Genomic DNA, 17,855 nt, shown 5'->3' with positions numbered 1-17,855 from the left:
AGTCACCTTGGGGCACCTTGGGTCATCCAGTTAGACTGAGGCCCGAGCAGCTCACTACACCCATCGACCTGTTGAGGTGCCACATAGCCTCCTAGAAGCAAGCCAGTTGTCTCCGATTTCCTCGGGATCACGGTGTATGTCAACAGATTTTTTCTTGCCGCCTGAATCGGACAGACCTGAATAATCTTTATCAGCTTACTCGAAGTCCATCTTCAAGTGCGAAACCAAGTCTAGGTTAGACAGGCCAGTGATCTCAAACACACATCGTAAGGCCCACGACAACTTGCCTATAAAGGCTTCGCCTCCAACCTCACAAGGTACGCACGATTTAGCTCTCACATTTTTATGCTCTCAAGCTATCAGCTCTCTAAATCTCTATCACTAACTTAAGCATCAGAGTGCCCACACTGGGTAAAACACCTCGGAACACTCTGATTCTCTTGTCTTGCAGCTCGACTCGGCCACATAACTAGTCCGACGTCCGAACTGTCTTCCAACAAGGAGCGTTCAGATTGTGCATCATCAATATGTATTGTGACAGAAGGCTAAAAGTGTTGTGTTACAGGAAGGGGTGTCAATTGGACTGGATTTGGTTCAACCCGATCCGATCCAATATGAGTCCATTATAGATGGATCAGGTTCAATCCAATCCGATGAGTACTCTAGACCATTTCGGATCAATTCAATTCAATGTTTGGATCGTTTAATCTGTTCAAATTAGTTTTAATTTAGATTAATTCCAACCCAAACTTAGTCCATTAACACCCGAATTCGTATCTTCTATCAATGGACCAGATATTGGTTCAATCCGATCCAATTAAATGTAAATCCATTATGGATGGACCAGGTCCAATTCAATAAATACTTTCAACCATTAAATCTGGACTGGTCCAATTCAATATTTAATACATCTTTTATTGGTCCATCCAATCCGAAACCAGTCCATTTACACCCCTAGTTAGATGATATTGACCGCAATAGATTCTAATCTGACTGAATTTGTGGCTTTGAACACCATTGAACGAGTAATTGAATTTGTGACTTTGAGTACCATCGAACGACTCAAGACCCACCCACCACTTTGCTGACGATTGTCTCGTATTTGTAAAAGCCAACCTGGAAGCTTACCATAACATACTGGAGATTTTAAATAAGTTTGCAAGAGGTTCAAGTCAAAAACCATATCAAAAATCAATAATGATTTTTTCCAAAAAATGTATTAGCAAGGGTTTTTACGAGTGGAGCTTTATACGAGCTGCTTGAGCTTGGCTCGATTTCAGCTGAGCTCGAGCCTGTTAGAGCTCGGCTCGTGAGGCTCGCGAGTTGGCTTGAATATATATATATAATAAAAATATTATAATTATTAATTATTATAATTCTTAAATTTTAAATAAAAAATAAAAAATTATATATAATTTTTATTTTTATAAAATATAAAACGAGTCGAGCTCGAGCTCAAGGTTCTGGCTCAAACCAAGCTCAAGCTCGAGCTGGAGCCTTGTAGAATAGTCTTGAGCCTAGCTCAAGCATAGTACTATTCGGCTCGGCTCGACTCAAATCCACCCCTAATTCTAATGTCAAATACAAAAGAAAAATACCTGGGAACTCCTATAATCACCTAAAGGGTGACAAAAAGCAAGGTGCAAAGCAGTTGGTTAGTAAGGTCTACTGGTTGTAGCTAGGGGTGGATTCAAACTGAGCCAAGGTAGTATGAGGCTCGAGCTTGGTTCGAGTTCGACTTGAGAAAAATGTTTTATAAAAATAACATATATAATATTTTATTTGATATTTTAAAAATTAAGAACTATAATAATTAGTTATTATTATATATAAAAATAAAACTATTATTATTATTATCATCATTATTATATGTATGTATTAGTTATTATTATATATAAAAATAAAAATATTATTATTATTATCATCATTATTATATGTATGTACGTATGTATGTAGCTATTCTACCTTGATTCGATTAATAAACGAGCTTGTAAATTGGGCTCGAACTTGACTCAAAGCTCGGTTGAAATCGAGTTGAACTGAGCTTGAGTAGCTTGTGAAGAGTTCAGCTCGTGGCCATCCCTAATTGTAGCGGAGACTTGGGGTCAAATCCTGTCTGCACATGAGTTGGGGGATGGATTACCAAGAAATCAAAAAGGGTGACAAAAAGCATCTTTAATGGAGTGCTTGAGAAAATTAAAACAAAAAAGAAAGGGTGGGTGGAAAAGCAAGTCTCTTTCCTTTGGAGGGAAAATAACTCTGTTAAAATCAGTAATAAGCAACCTAGATCAATACCAGATGAGTATGTTTGGCCTGCCCAAAAAGGTTACAAAACAAAACAAAGAGGAATTTCCTGTGGAGTACAAAGCAAAAGAATAAATCCTTCGTGCTCACAAGTTGGAACTCAGTTTGTACAGATAAAGGAAAGGGAATATGAGGTTAAAAAAATTACGCCAAATAAATCAAGTGAATCTAATGAAACTTGGTTGGAAGATCAATAGATCATCTCTAACAAAAATAATCTCTTGGTGCAACTTGTTCAGCATAAATACCTAAAAAACATGGACTTCTTGGAGCACAAGACTCCATATTCTTGTTCTTGGGCGTGGAGGAAAATCACTCATGAAATTGTTAATCTTAAAAAGGGTATCATGTGGAGAATTGGAAATGGGGCTACTTGCAAGTTTTTGGTGTGATAATTGGGTAGATCTACAACCAATCCAAAATGTCTTGCAAGATGAGGCCGACATAATCCAGAGATAAAGGTTAGGAACTTCACCAACCCAAGGAATAAGAACCGGGATCAAGTGAAATTAAGAGCAACTATCCCCAATGCCCTAGTGGACAAAATTCTGGCCATCCATATTCCTTCACAAGAGCAAGAAGATGAGAGGGTGTGGGGATGGAACACTTTGGACTGTTTGGACCCCAAGCATAATAAGGGTCTGTTTGTTTGTTCTGAAGTCTGACATATGAAAGTGTAATAATTACATGAAGAGGTATATTGGTATTGGTGAACTTTTTTTTTTCTCTGAACTTTAAATGCAGAGAATGTTGTTATGAATTATGAATTGAAGGTTATTAAATATCCATTTTGACTTTATATATGAGAGTTTTTGTTTGTCTTTTTGGGGCTATCAATGGAAAACAAAAAACTGTATGATTGTATTTTAAGAGATAAGAGATGAGAGGAAACGAACAACCAATTTTCTCTTACATTGCATTTGGTTTGAAGGAAAATGTAGGATCCCTTCCTTTCTACATTTTCCTTCAAACCAAACATAGCCTTAAAGTTAAAAGATTCCTCTTAAGAAAGAAGAATTAAGAGGAAACGAACATGCCCTAAGCCTAATTAAAAAATCAAGAAAATTCTATTGTCCCGTGAAACTAAAAGTCATTCTTTGGCTCTTGATGTTTAACAAAATCCTTACAAAAAAAAAAAAAAAAGAATCTTTAAGAGAGAAGCCTAAAGTTACAAACCGATTGCCCTGAGGCTAGTGGGAAGCCTTTTTCAAGATTCTATGGACAGACCTGATTAGGATCTGATAGACTAATGGCAGAAATCAATAATTGAGGGAATAGGTGGTTTGGGAGAGAATAACTTCCACCTTTTGGCACCTTTGGAAGAATCGAAATTTCAAAATATTCAATAACAAATCATTTTCACCCCTTCAAATTCAAATTGTATTCAAAGTTTGGGACTATGCAAAAGAGTATATAGAAGCAAATACCCCTATAAAACTCCCATATCGAAAACCATCTTTCTTTTTTCTAATAAGTAACAAAAAGAATTCATTAAAGATAACCTGAAAGAACCAAGATACAACAAGCTTGGCTGCAAAAGGCAAGCCTACTCGAGCCGAGAAGAACCAAGATACAACAAGCCTGAAAGAACCAATAATTCATTAAGAAACACAGCTGCTTCTTAAAAAGAGAAGAGAAGAAGCAGAAAGCAAAAAATTACAGGTTACAGCACGGTCCTGGGCAACCCTACTCGAGCCGATCCTTAGAACTTGTGCCTGTCTTACCAGCGGCCTCATCCTCCAGGGAGATATTCTTTTCTCTTCTTTAGCCAAGAAATAACTGTTTGGCAATCCCCTTTTCAATGTCCACTTCTTTCCAAAAAACCTGTGTTGGATAAGATAAATAGCCCCAAATCCAATATGCATTAAGATAAATTTTGACACCTCGGTTAGAGAAGATGAGAGTTGTTCCTTTGGTTGCATTATGAGGGATTCAGATTTCAGAGGGCATGTTTTGACAATCAAATGTGGAAAGATAGACAAACTCTTCAATTGTTGTGGCAGAAATATGGGCTGCCCTTTAAGCCCACAAGTAAGCTTTGCAGGTTCAGAGAGAGACCATCACCATCAAAGGAGATTCCCTTCTCGAAGATCCCATGGGGGTGTCTTAAGTTAGCGGTGGAGTGCAAGCTGATAGCCTAGAGGACCGCAAGACAGATCTCTTACTCCCACACGCACAGAGAAGGAAGTGTAGTTGCAGATCAGTTGGCTGGTAAAGGTGTGGATCGTGAAGTTTCCCTGTAGCACGCCCCGCCTGGGGAGCTAAATTTTGTCATCTTTGTTGATGCAGCAGGCAGAGCTCTCCCTCGCTAGATCTTGTTGTCTGCTGTTTTGGTTCTTTTTTCTTTTTTTTTTTAATCTCCCTGTTTTGTAAAAATTAAAAAAAAAAAAAAAGACCAACCCATTAGTAGGAAACTAGAAATTAGGGGTGCTTACGGTTCGGTTTTTGTAACTAAACTGGTAGTACCGGTTTTTGGAAAACCGGTAACTGAAATCAAATCAAAACCAATCGATTAACCATCAGTTTGGTTCGTTGTTTTATTGGTTTTTAAATGTTTACAATATATTATAAATATATATTTATATATAATACATATTTATTAATTTATAATATATAATATATTTAAAATATATATAATATACATAAATATATATAAAATATATAAATATATATATATATATATCAATCGGTTCGGTTAACCGATTTTTCGATTTGATTTTGATTGATTCAATTTTTTGGTTTTTTTGCCCACCGGCTCACCCCAAAAATAGCAACGATAACATAACACAATCAAATTTGTTCTTTAAATTGAGTCAACTTACTCGTTCAACCAATAGTTGGATACCCAAGAGTTGACTAAAATGTGGCAGAAATTTGTCAGATTAGGGGTGAGCATTAATCGGTTAAAACGGAAAAATCAAACCAAAAGTTTTGATTTTGGTTTTTTTAATTCGTTTTTTTTTTTTGGATTTTGAATTAATTTAGTATACAATACAATCAAATTTGATTTCATGATATAAATATATAATATAATATATATTATATAATTTGATTTCAGTTATTTTGGTGATTTTATAATTCAGTTTCAATTCGATTCTGATTTTTTTATTCAGATTGACACCACACCATTGAACAGATTTTTGAATGGGAATTGGGTAGGGGCCGCGCGAACGCATACCCCACTGCCACAAATTATGACGTACACTCTCCCACTTGGGGAGATGTTAGGCGGGCACCCTCCTCAGTGCAATGGAGGTCGCCAACCTAGGCCAGGGCCTTCTTCATCACCGTCCAGGTTAGCATGTTTATTCTTTTTTCTTTCACTCTATTTATACTCCTTTCCTTCCATTGCTATTAACTTCTTTGGTCGATGTGGGACAATGTTCCAACTTAGAGTCTTAGGGCTTGTTCGGGAGTCTAGCTTTAGTCAGGGCAAAGCCCATTCCAACAGCCTTTACAGTCTTGCGTTGGGAATATTTCTGTAGTTATATGGTTTATTTTATGGGAGATATTCCCAATGCAAGGTTGCAAGGGGCTACTCGAAGGGTGTGAGCACCGACTTGCCCCAAAAGAAGTTGAACTCCTTGTTTGGTGCCGCTAAAGACTGAATGCTGAAGACCAATCGTACCACTTTAGCAATAAAGTGGTCATTTGTCTCCTCTTATCGTTGAACAAAGTTAGGGCCTGACTAACAATACGATCCGGACGGTCTGCTAATATATTCGCTTGACTGTAATACAACTTTACCCTTTTACATTTATTTAAGCATAGGGACCCATTGGACCCATCACCTCGCGTTAACTAATTTCACTCATATTTGTTCAGTGCCTGATCGATCGGAGACATTCAAGGAGCTTCTGCCACACCGGAGGAGATGTGATACGTTGTTGCTAGAGGATATAATGTCCTTAGGTCGCCGTTAGATTATTTGCCAGAGTGATTTCGAAGAGGTACATTGTTTTTCCTCTTCTCACATTGTTATTATAAATCATTATAACAATTTTAATTACTATTAATTCATAATAATTATTATAATTAACTATTAACAATTATTAATTATTAATAGTAATTAATAATAATAACTAGTATTAGTGATAAGTTAATTATTAATTAAATATTAATTAATAATTATTACAGTAATTCTTAATTTATAATAATTAATTATATGATTAGTAATTAATAATTAATTATTAATTATTAATTATTAATTTTTATAATTATTAGTATTAGTTAAAAAATGAATATTCATTAATTATTAATTATTATGATTATTATTATAACTTATTAATAAATAGTAATTAATATTAGTTTTATTTATAACTATTCATTATTATAATCATTATTATTAAATACTAATTAATTACTAATCATTACAACAATTCTTAATATTATTTCTTTATTGAATTATAAGAGTTAATAATTAATTAATAACGAATAATTAATTATTGATTATTATTATGTAATAAGAATTATTATCATTAACTATTAACAATTATTAATTATTAATTATTATAATAGTTAATAATAAATTAATAATAATTCATAGACAATTTGTAATTGTTAGAGCTAACCGAATAAGGGTAGATTAGTCATTTTATTTCTGTTAAGTTATGTGCTTATGTGGCAGTTTTAATAGAGACTTCCTGTCCCATGATTAAGTGGGGGGGCAGTTTAGTCTTTGTACAACTAATAAGAGGCTAATTCATATTAGGGTCAACTAATAGGGTTTAAGCTATCAGATTCGACTGTTCATTTTCTTCTTCTTCTTCTTCTTCTTCCTCTGGTTTGAACTGCTGAAGCCACTGAGATAACATGGTATTAGAGCATGACGTTGCTCTTTAAATCTTTGCTCGTGACTGCTGCTCCTTTTTGTTCGTGACTTCTTTTTCTTCTCTTTGGACTGCAAATGGAGAACACAAACTCGACCTAGGTTTGAGAACACTTCGGCTTCTCTTTCTCTGCTCAAAACTTGATTGCCTTTCAAGAGAATAACTCCAGAAATAAGTGGATGGTCGACTGAAGCTCTCCATCAAGGTTGGTTATCCCTTTTTTTTGTGTTGTTAGTGTTTCTGGGTTGGAAAACCCTAAAAAATCTGCTCGAACTTACCAGAACTTAAAGAACTAGGTTATTTGTAGCATTGGTTCTTGGCAGAAGGCCTAAGAATAGGTTGTGTTTATAGTGACCGAATGATGTAAGGGTTACTGTAGTGGTTGTAGTTGATGTCTTTGGACTGGTAGTGACCTTAAAAAAAAAGGGCCAGATAAACCTGTACCATGTGGGGCAGAGATGGTTGTGTGGTGATGCTTTTGATGCTCACCCTTTATTAAGCAGCCTCAAGAGGGCTTGTATGTGGTTAGTAAATTGCTGAATTACTGTAGTGGTGATTTATGGCTCTGTGTAATCAGTAGTGGTGTGAGCAAGAACAAAAGTTGTTTTTTTGGGGAGGGGCTAGAAGGAATGGTCGAATTGCCAATATCAATTTTCTGCCTTGGTGTTGTCTGAATGTTGGTTTACCTTTTGTTCTTAATTTGAATGGTAGTATGTGCACAGTGGTGACTGATTGTGACTTGTTGTGAAACTATCACCTGAGTTTAGAGACTGTTGTAGTGTTGCCTTGGCCATTGTATAGTTCAGCATTAGAGATAGTAGTCGGGGAGACATAATGGCAGCAATGGGAGGTGGTTTTAGTGACCAGAAACCGAGTGTGATGATCCCCTCCAATTATTTAGGTGTGCAGATGACCTCCATTAAACTTAATAGTGAGAATTGTGTGCCATGGACCAAATCAATGGAAGTTTTCCTCAAGGCAAAGAGGAAAGTGAAACACATGAAGGAAGATAAACCATCAGCTGACTCTCTAGGGTTTGATGACTAGGAATAGGAATATGCCCAAATCATGACATGGTTATGGAATAGCATGAAACCCAAAATAAATGCCAACTTTATGTTCTTAGATACAACTAAGGACGTATGAGAATATGCCAAGAAGTTTTATTCTGGGCAGAATAATACTACAAGGGTATATCAGCTCTATCAGGAGTATTTCGATTTGCAACAAGGGAATAAAACCCTAGAAGAATACTATGTCAGTATGAAGAACCTCATAAATGAACTCAATGTCTATCATTCCCTCACTCTAGATGTTAAGGTTCAGCAACAACAGAGGGAACAACTAGATGTCACTAGGTTCTTAGTGGGGTTGAAATCAGAATATTAACCAGTTAGGGCCCAAATATTGGGAGGCTCTACTCTTCTTACAATTGAGGAAGTTTTTGCATGGCTTCGTAGGATTTCTTTGGGATCTACAGAGAATCCCACATAGTTTGACAGATCAGCATTTGTGATAGCCAAAGGAGGTGGACGTGGTACTAGAGGGGGAGGACATGCCTCCCGAAGAGGTCGTGGTGGTTTCGTATTTGGCCGTGAATCAAGGGGAGGTCGTGGTAAAGGAAAAAGTAAATCTACAAGGAAGTGTACCCATTGTGGCTGGGATAGACATTCGGTGAATTTCTGTTATGATCTCCGTGGCCCTCCTACGTGAGTTAATTATGTAGTAACTGGTGGGGTTGATGTCAGTAATAACCAATAGGTAGATCTAACACCTTCTACATCTACATCTGTTTCCAGGAAGGAGATGGTGAGTGTACCGCGTGATGAGTATGAAAAGTTCATCCATGCTACTTCACATCATACTACAACTACTCTTACCCACTCAGGTATAGCTTGTCTGGCATCCAAACCCTCTCCCTGGATTATTGACTTTGGAGCCTCTGATCACATGACCAAGACTCCAGGTGTGTTCTCTTCCCTCTCTGAAACTTTCACATCTCAAACTGTTACCCTTGCCAACGGTTCCTCTTCTCCCATCTGTGGTGTTGGTAATGTTGGCACGACTTCTCTTTCTTTATCATCTGTTTTATATGTCCCTAAGTTTTCCATTCAATCTTATGTCTTTTAGTAAATTAACCAAGACTCTTAATTGCTCTATTACATTTTTCCCTTTCTTTTATGTTTTTCAAGATCTCAAGACAGGGAAGAAGATTGGTGGGGGGGCATGAGGCTGGTGGGTTGTATTACCTTGATGGTAGTGGATCGTCAGTTGCACTTCAGACTTCACTCACTCCTCTACAGTGGCATTGTCAATTGGGACATCCATCTCTCAAGGCACTCAAGATACTGGTTCCGTCTTTGAGTCATTTGTTGTCTTTACAGTGTGAGTCATGTCAGTATGGGAAACATCGTCGTGTTCCCTTCAGTCGTAGAGTTGATAGTCGTATGTTGAGTCATTTTGCTTTGGTTTACTCAGATGTTTGGGGTTCGATTAAAATAGTCTTATAATAGTTACAAGTATTTTGTCACTTTTATTGGTGATTGTTCAAGGATGGCATAGATTTATTTAATGAAAGAAAGGAGCGAATTATTTTCCATTTTTCAAAAATTTCATACTGAAATATGTACACAGTTTGGTGTTCCAATCAAAGTTCTTCGTTCAGATAACGGTCGTGATTACTTTCTTGCTTCCTTTCAACAGTATTTAGAACAACATGGCATCATTCATCAAACTTCTTATGCATCCACTCCTCAACAAAATGGGGTGGCTGAACGAAAGAACCGTCATCTCCTTGAAACTGCTCGGTCTATTCTTCATCATATGAGTGTTCCTAAACGATTTTGGAGTGATGTTGTACTTACTACGTGTTTTCTTATTAATCGGGTGCCCTCCTTCATTCTTCATGGTCGGTTTCCCTTTTCTATTTTGTTCCCCACCTTGTCTCCCTTTCCATCAATACCCCGCATCTTTGATTGTGTATGCTTTGTTCACAATCTGAGTCCTGGGATAGACAAGCTAGATGCACGCTCTATTAAGTGTGTCTTTCTTGGCTACTCTCGGACTCAAAAATGGTATAAGTGTTACAATCCCATTACTCGAAAGTGTTATGTCTGTCTTGATGTCACATTTTTTGAATCTATCCCATTTTTCTCGGGACCTGAAGCATCGGTGTCTCCACCTTTGCTTCTTCTTCCTCTTCTAGTCCGTGATCCCATTCCGGTTGTTCTAGTTGGGGTTGACCCTTCACCTCCTCCAGTGCAGATCCCTACTAAATGACCACCGATCCGGCACGTGTATACTCATCGACAGACACCGGCTCCTCCTCCAACTTCTACCTTGTCTGCGGATCTTGTTGTTGCTTCTATCCCAGAACCTTTAGGACTTGATTTTCCCATTACTTTACGGAAAGGTAAACGTAGTTGTACCCCCCATCCCATTTTCAATTTTGTTTTAGTCTCTCGCCTTTTCACTTCACGTCGCCAATTTGTTTCACTGTTGTCATCTATTTCTATACCTAAGAATGTCCAAGAGGCTCTTAGCTCACCTGGGTGGCGGCAGGCAATGGAGGAGGAACTTTCTGCCCTTCAACATACTCAAACGTGGAAGCTCTCTACTCTTCCTCCTAGTAAGTATGTTGTGGGTTGTAAATGGGTGTATACTGTTAAATACTTGTTGGATGGTAGTGTGGAGCGTCTGAAGGCTAGACTTGTTGCTAAAGGTTATTCACAGTTGTATGGGGTGGAATATATGGAGACCTTCTCTCCAGTGGCTAAGATTGGCTTTGTCCGTGTTTTAATTTCCCAGGCAGTTATGTATGATTGACCCATGTTTCAACTTGACATTAAATTGCCTTTCTTCATGGTGACTTTATGGAGGAGGTATATATGGAGCAACCACCTGGGTTTGTTGCTTAGGGGGAGGATGGTAAGGTGTGCAGATTGAAAAAGGCAATTTATGGGTTGAAACAATCGTCTCGTGCTTGGTTTGGGAAATTTAGTGAAGTGGTGAAGAATTTTGGAATGAAACAATGTCAGGTTGACCACTCGGTGTTCAGCTATAACTCAGAAGTTGGAAAGATTTTATTAGTGGTCTATGTGGATGATATTATCATAACTGGTAGTGACAAATTGGGATTCAATAAACTAAAGGTCTTTCTGCAAAACCATTTTCAAACAAAAGACCTTGGGACATTGAAGTATTTCTTGGGTATAAAAGTTGCTAGATCAAAACGAGGTATAAACCTATGCCAAAGAAAATATGTTCTTGATCTGTTGGATGAAACATGACTGTTAGGTGCAAAACTGGCTAAAACTCCCATGGAGCCAAATACTAAGTTAAGCAGTGATACAAGGGAAATATTTGATGATCCTGGAAGGTATACACGGTTAGTGGGGAAGTTGAACTATTTGACTATCACGAAACCAGACATCTCCTTTGCAGTCAATGTAGTGAGCCAATTTATGCAAAACCCTCAGATACCTCACTGGGATGTAGTTCTTAGAATTATAAGGTACCTGAAGGGAGCTCCGGGCCATGGGTTACTGTACAAAACAGAAGGAAGACTTGAGGTAATTGGGTATACAGATGTAGATTGGGTAGGCTTTGTGTCTGATATAAGATCTACTACAGGTTACTGCACATTTCTTGGAGGAAATCTTGTAACATGGAAGAATAAGAAGCAGACAGTTGTGGCAAGGAGTAATGCTGAAGTCGAATACAGAGTCATGGCACACACTACATGTGAATTGGTATGGCTGATGAATCTCTTACAAGAAATCGGGTTCTCCATGGCTAGACCTATGAAACTGTACTGTGACAATCAAGTTGCACTCTAAATCTCATCTAACCCTGTTTTCATGAGAGAACAAAGCACATAGAGATTGATTGCCACTTTGTGAGGGAGAAGGTCCTAATTGGAGAGAGAAGCACAGAACATGTGGGCTCAGGTGATCAATTGGCAGATTTGTTTACAAAAGGCTTAAGCTCAAGGAGAGTGAACTATATATGTAACAAGCTAGGATTATATGACATATATTCTCCAACTTGAGGGGGAGTATTAGAGCTAGCCGAATAAGGGTAGATTAGTCATTTTATTTCTGTTAAGTTATGTGCTTATGTGACAGTTTTAATAGAGACTTTCTGTCCCATACTTAAGTGGGGGGGGGCAGTTTCGTCTTTGTACGACTAATTGGAGGCTAATTCATATTAGGGTCGACTAATAGGGTTTAAGCTATCAAATTCCACAGTTCCTTTTCTTCTTCTTCTTCTTCTTCTTCTTCCTCTGGTTCGAACTGCTGAAGCCACTGAGATAACAGTAATTATTATATGATAATAATTATTATAATTAATTATTAAAGTTAGAAATTATTAATTCACAATTATTAATTATTAATTTAGAATTAATTTTATTATTAATTAGTATTAGTTATAAATTAAATATTAATTAAGAATTATTAGTTACTATAATCATTATTATTAAATATTAATTAATTATTAATCATTATAATAGTTTTTTAATATTATTTCTTTATTGAATTATAAAAAGTTAATAATGAATTAATAATAATTATTATTATAATTAGTTAGAAATAATTATTAATTAATTATAATCATTATAATAATTTTTAATATTATTTTTTATTGAATTACATAGACAAACAAAAAATTCTCATATATGGGGTTAAAATGGACATTTGATCATTTTCAGAATTCATAACATTATCTACATTCAGATTTCAGAGGAAAGAAAAGTTCACCAATACCAATATGCCCCTTAATGTAATCATTGCACTTTCAGATGTTAGACAAACGAACATACCCTTAAAATGTTTGCACTTTGCGGTACTTACATGCATCATGTAAAAGGTCGTTTTGCAAATGTCGAAGTTCTGATGGTGCCTCTCAGGCTCTTAACTAGTCATTTAATCCCTCGTGTCATGCTTTTTACCTTGATTCCAAAGATGAATTTATACATTAAATGAAGAACAAAAATACAAAAATTCCAAACCTCATAACAAGCTTAAATCACAATGAAGTGTGCAATACTATTACAGGCCTGTTTGGTTTGCAGGAATCGGAGTGGAATGACCCATTTTTCCCTCCCCCTCCAAAATAAAATCTTATTCCGACTTATTCCAATTTCTAATTCAATTCCTGTCTGATTCCAATTAACCAAATGGACTTCAGACCCTACATGTCCACTAATCACAAGTCACAAGGTGAATTTAAGGTTGTATTGCAGTCTGCAGCTGGCGAAGTTCTGTTAGAGCTTCTCAGCCGATTATTTGACCCTTGAGTTTGTGGTCTAATATCATCAACACAAGAAAACAGATATCTTATAGAGTTATGGCATTTCACTTAGACAAAAGGATCAAACAACACTAGGAAAGGATGAAGATCAATCAAATGCAATGGACAAGCTTCTGTACTAGCTCATAACTCTAATTTGGACGATGAAAGCTTTAAACAATGAATTGGTGGGGTGCGCCAGGCCGGTGCAGTAGTGCAACGCATGGGCGACGCGCGAGGACCCCAGTAGCAAGCTACTGCAGTGGGTCTCCCCCCTAGAAAAATAAATTTAATATCATGTGGACCGATGGCCCACGTATCAGATATTAAACTGATAAGAACAGATACTACACTTGATCTTAGCCAAAAGGCCGAGAAAGGTATGAATTCTCCAGTGTCTTCCATCATTTTTTATAGCCCACGCTAACTCTTCTGTTCTTTCCAACAGCCGATGTGGGATTACGCTGGTGTAGTCCTCCTTTCCTTCCCCGCCATTCATTGGTTCAAGATCACGCTGGTGTAGTCATTTATGAATCAACCGCCCAGCGCCCAGAGGTCGTTTGGTCCAAGACCCACCACTCTCTTGCCTGTTCAAAAAGCCTTCGCCTGAGCTTTTAAGGGTCCGTCCCGAGTATGCTTCAAGAACTATCTGAGTTTGTTCATCAAAGAATTATCTGGGTTGGCCAGTTCGGCTTCCATTGTTATGTTTACATAGCCATGTTCGTATCATGGTTTTCCAACAGTTGGACTGCTCAGCCCAGAATTATTATTCAGGCAACCGATTCTATATTCATCCTTGAGTCAGTCCTTGGTCAAAAAAACCATTATCCAGATCAAACAGGTCAAGGGTTCAACCATCGGATTATTGATTGAGTCAACGGTTTTTTACCAAAAAATTATCTTCCAAGAATCGAAATTGTATTTCCGTTTTCCTTTGAATTTTTGATAGTAGAAACTAGAAACTAAGAAAGGATCACAACGTGTAGCAATGTGGTCAGCAAAATGGTTGAGAATCTTGAGATTACTTCTCCTTGCATTACCAAAGATGGGAAAACTCGTGAGACCAAAACCTAGAATATGGGACTAAGATGTAGCCCCATTAACAAAACAGAGAGTAAAAACTTGAAATTAGGATTTTGGTAGGGGCCACGCGAACGCTTACCCCCGCTGCCACAAATTATGACGTACACTCTCCCACTTGAGAAGATGTTAGGCAGGCACTCTTCCCCAGTGCAAACCTAAGCCATGAGCCTTCTTTATCACCCATCGACCCCATCCAGGTATGTATGATTATGCTGATTTCTTTTCTTCTTTCTCTCTTTCGTCTTTCTTGAACGATGTGGCACTCTACTTCCGGTATAGGCTAATCGGTTTCGATTTGGAAACCTCTGATAGGAGTGAACCCAATTGTACCAGTTCTGCTTTTGAGCTTTGTGTCCCGATTATAATTGGGTTGGGACCGGCTTTTGCTATTTCGAAAGACCTGAATACAAATAATTGATTAAGACCTGAATTGATTAATAGTATATAAAGGTTTCATAATTTTTTTAATATTTTATATCTAAAAGGATAAATTTTATGTTTTATGTAACATATAAGATAATTTTATTTAAAAAATATTTTTCTTATTAGCATATAAATAGTTGGGATGAGCAAATGAATAGGTTCTACCTGGAACCAACCTCAAATCGGTCTTCAATTAACCTTACCCAATCTGTTTGCACACATGGTCTGATTTCAAATTGGTAGAACTAATTCCTACCCAACTAAATCTAGGACCTAGGGGTTTATATTTTACCCAAACAGATTCATAGGATTGGCCTTGGTGGAACTGGTTTTGGAACTAAATTTGCCTAAAAATAAATTTCAAAATACATTGAGGATGTAAAGATTTGAACCAAGCACTCATGATTACAATGACTATGGTCTCACTTTACCATTGAGTCACTTATAAAGAATTATTGTTGTTGTTGTTGAGAATCAAGAACAGTCTCTAGAGGGGAAGGGGGTGAAGAAAGAACAGATTACATCAATAGACCTTGGAATCACTAAGGCTAGAACCGAATTTGACAAGATAGGTTTTGGTTCCAAAAATTTGAAACTGAACAGATTACATCAGTAGACCTTGGAATCGCTAAGACTAAAACCAAATTTGACAAGATAGGTTTTGGTTCCAAAATTTTGGAATTGACCCACAGTAAGTTGGTATGTTCCAAGTTCAGCCTTGGAAACAAACCAAATAGACCCATGTTCACCATATTGTGTGTGTGGTGACAACTAAATGCCATTAGCCACCATATAAGCTAAATAGTGGAAAAAAAAAAAAAGCATGCATTGTTGTAGGAAACATCACCCAACAAATAGCTCACACACAACTCGAATAACACATTTCTTTGATAAAAGGTTTAACCTAACAACATTTCAATTTCCTTTGGAGGACAGGCTTATGTGGTGGTGCTGCATTGTTTTTCAAACACACTTGGACCAAACACCATGACTTGCACAAAATCCAAGTCAAATGTCCACTGTATATAGTATTTATCATGATTGTAGATGTTAAGTATAATTGGGTGAAATGAGATTAGACCTGATTATCCCAATTAATAGTCTGTTATTGGTTCTGATCTAAATTTTTGTATTGGTTATGATTTTGGGAACGGTTCCACCCTGTGTGGACTAGACCCGGTCTATTGACAGCTCTACATCGACACGGCATATTTTGTGCGAGTTGGGAGAGCTTTTGCACAATGACATTTTGTGTATCAAGATGGATTTAAGGCTCAATTTGGAAGGAGTACAAATATAAATGTGTACAGTGCAAATATATACAATATAATACAAAATACAAGGTTTTGCACTCTACAAATTTGTATTTATACTATTTCCAAACTGAGCCTAAGGCTACATTTGGTTGCGATATAAACTTAAATATATACTTTGCATAATTACCCTCTTTTCGGTTTACATTTTTAAACCGATTTTGTACTTATTTTCTTTATTTGAAATCGGTGCAAAGCATGCACCCCCATCATTAAATGCTCCAATGTTTTTAATTTGGTCAAAAAACAAAATTATCAAAACACAAAATTGTATAAAAAAAATAAGTACAGTAATGCTCTCTCCTCATGTTATAAACGTGTAAACAAATACATTTTTGATCTCTTATTCATTATATTTTTACACGTCAAATGAACACTCACAAATACAAATCGGAGTACATAAATACCCTGGTTCAGCGTTTGTATTGCAAACAAATGGAGCCTAAGGTGAAAATGCAGAAATTATGTTAATGAAGCATGTGCCTTCCAAATGCCATTTTTATGATTGTTGAGTGAAGCTACTCTGAGTAGCTTATCTGAAACACACACGCTCAACAATCGCCACTTCTATAGCAGACCCTCCCAAACAGGCTCGTATTGAATTTGAAGGACCAGTTTGGATGTTTGTGGTCGGCCTCATACTAAACACAAAACAAAAGTAAATCAAAATTTGATCTCAACACAACACTTTTGCATTAGTACAAATGCAATGGTGCAGGGGAAGGTTGCAAAAATGACCTAATCGTAGCCCAAGTTGGCATCTCCCAAACCTAACTCTATTTTCATTGCTTTTTGGGTCATTCTGGTCCAACTCAGCTTACATGTTTACTCAATAATAATGTACACTAGAACTGCAACTTGGGCTGGGTCAGCCTGATCCCGAGTTTCCACCAATGTTAAGTTGGGTTGGATTTGATCATGTTGAAGTTTGGGCTAAGGATTGAAAAAGTATGAATGGGAATTAACTTTGAGTTAGGTTAAGGTTGAGACCTAGGTCAATCCAATCTACCCTAAACCCTATTTTGCTTTATATTTGCATATATAAATATTATATAAACATTTATTTATATATGCCATTATTTTTTAGATATGTAGTATGCATATGTTATATATATGTGTGTGCTTGTAAGTAAGCATATGTAAATGTATCCATGCATATACATATTGGAAGGCAAAATATTTTAGAGGGTAAAATACTTATACTTCCCCTCACCTTTAAATGTTGCAAAGACCTCCCCTAACCTTTGATGTAAAATCTTCTTATTGACCCCTTTCATTAGTTAAACATTATAAACTTAATTGAAATATAAATTTATTATTCTAATTTTTTAAATTACCAAAATTACCCATAATCATGTTTGGGTAAAATACTTCTCCCTTGATTTTCTTATATGTACTTAAACATCGCTCACCTTTTGGGATGCAACGAGTGCTTATATAGCTCAAGATTTTAATAAGGCAATGTTGAAGTTGAAGAATTTTAGTCAGCCAGCTTGGGAGTGGGTCAAGGACATTTTGGAGTAGACATGCTTTCGACACAAGTGCAAAGATTGATGGCTTAACTAACAATATGTCCTAATCCTTCAACAAATGGATAATGGAAGCCAAGTAG

General features: G+C 36.7%; 1 non-coding gene and 2 pseudogenes across 1 annotated transcript; all 3 read right to left on the bottom strand.

Moving 5' to 3' along the window:
• Positions 1-5,459: 5,459 nt before the first annotated feature.
• Positions 5,460-5,607, bottom strand: LOC148861959 (U1 spliceosomal RNA; annotated as a pseudogene).
• An 8,005-nt stretch (positions 5,608-13,612) lies between these two features.
• On the bottom strand, positions 13,613-13,808 carry LOC148861958 (U2 spliceosomal RNA). Its single transcript, XR_016095143.1, has one exon. It is a non-coding gene; the product is annotated as a U2 spliceosomal RNA (small nuclear RNA).
• Positions 13,809-14,564: 756 nt separating this feature from the next.
• Positions 14,565-14,712, bottom strand: LOC148861957 (U1 spliceosomal RNA; annotated as a pseudogene).
• Positions 14,713-17,855: the final 3,143 nt, after the last annotated feature.

Source organism: Nelumbo lutea, chromosome 4 (genome assembly GCF_056320005.1).
Source record: "Nelumbo lutea isolate HS-2025 chromosome 4, American lotus-T2T, whole genome shotgun sequence".
NCBI lineage: Eukaryota > Viridiplantae > Streptophyta > Magnoliopsida > Proteales > Nelumbonaceae > Nelumbo > Nelumbo lutea.
Note: the sequence above shows the minus strand (reverse complement) of the source record. Positions and strands in the feature narration are given on the sequence as shown.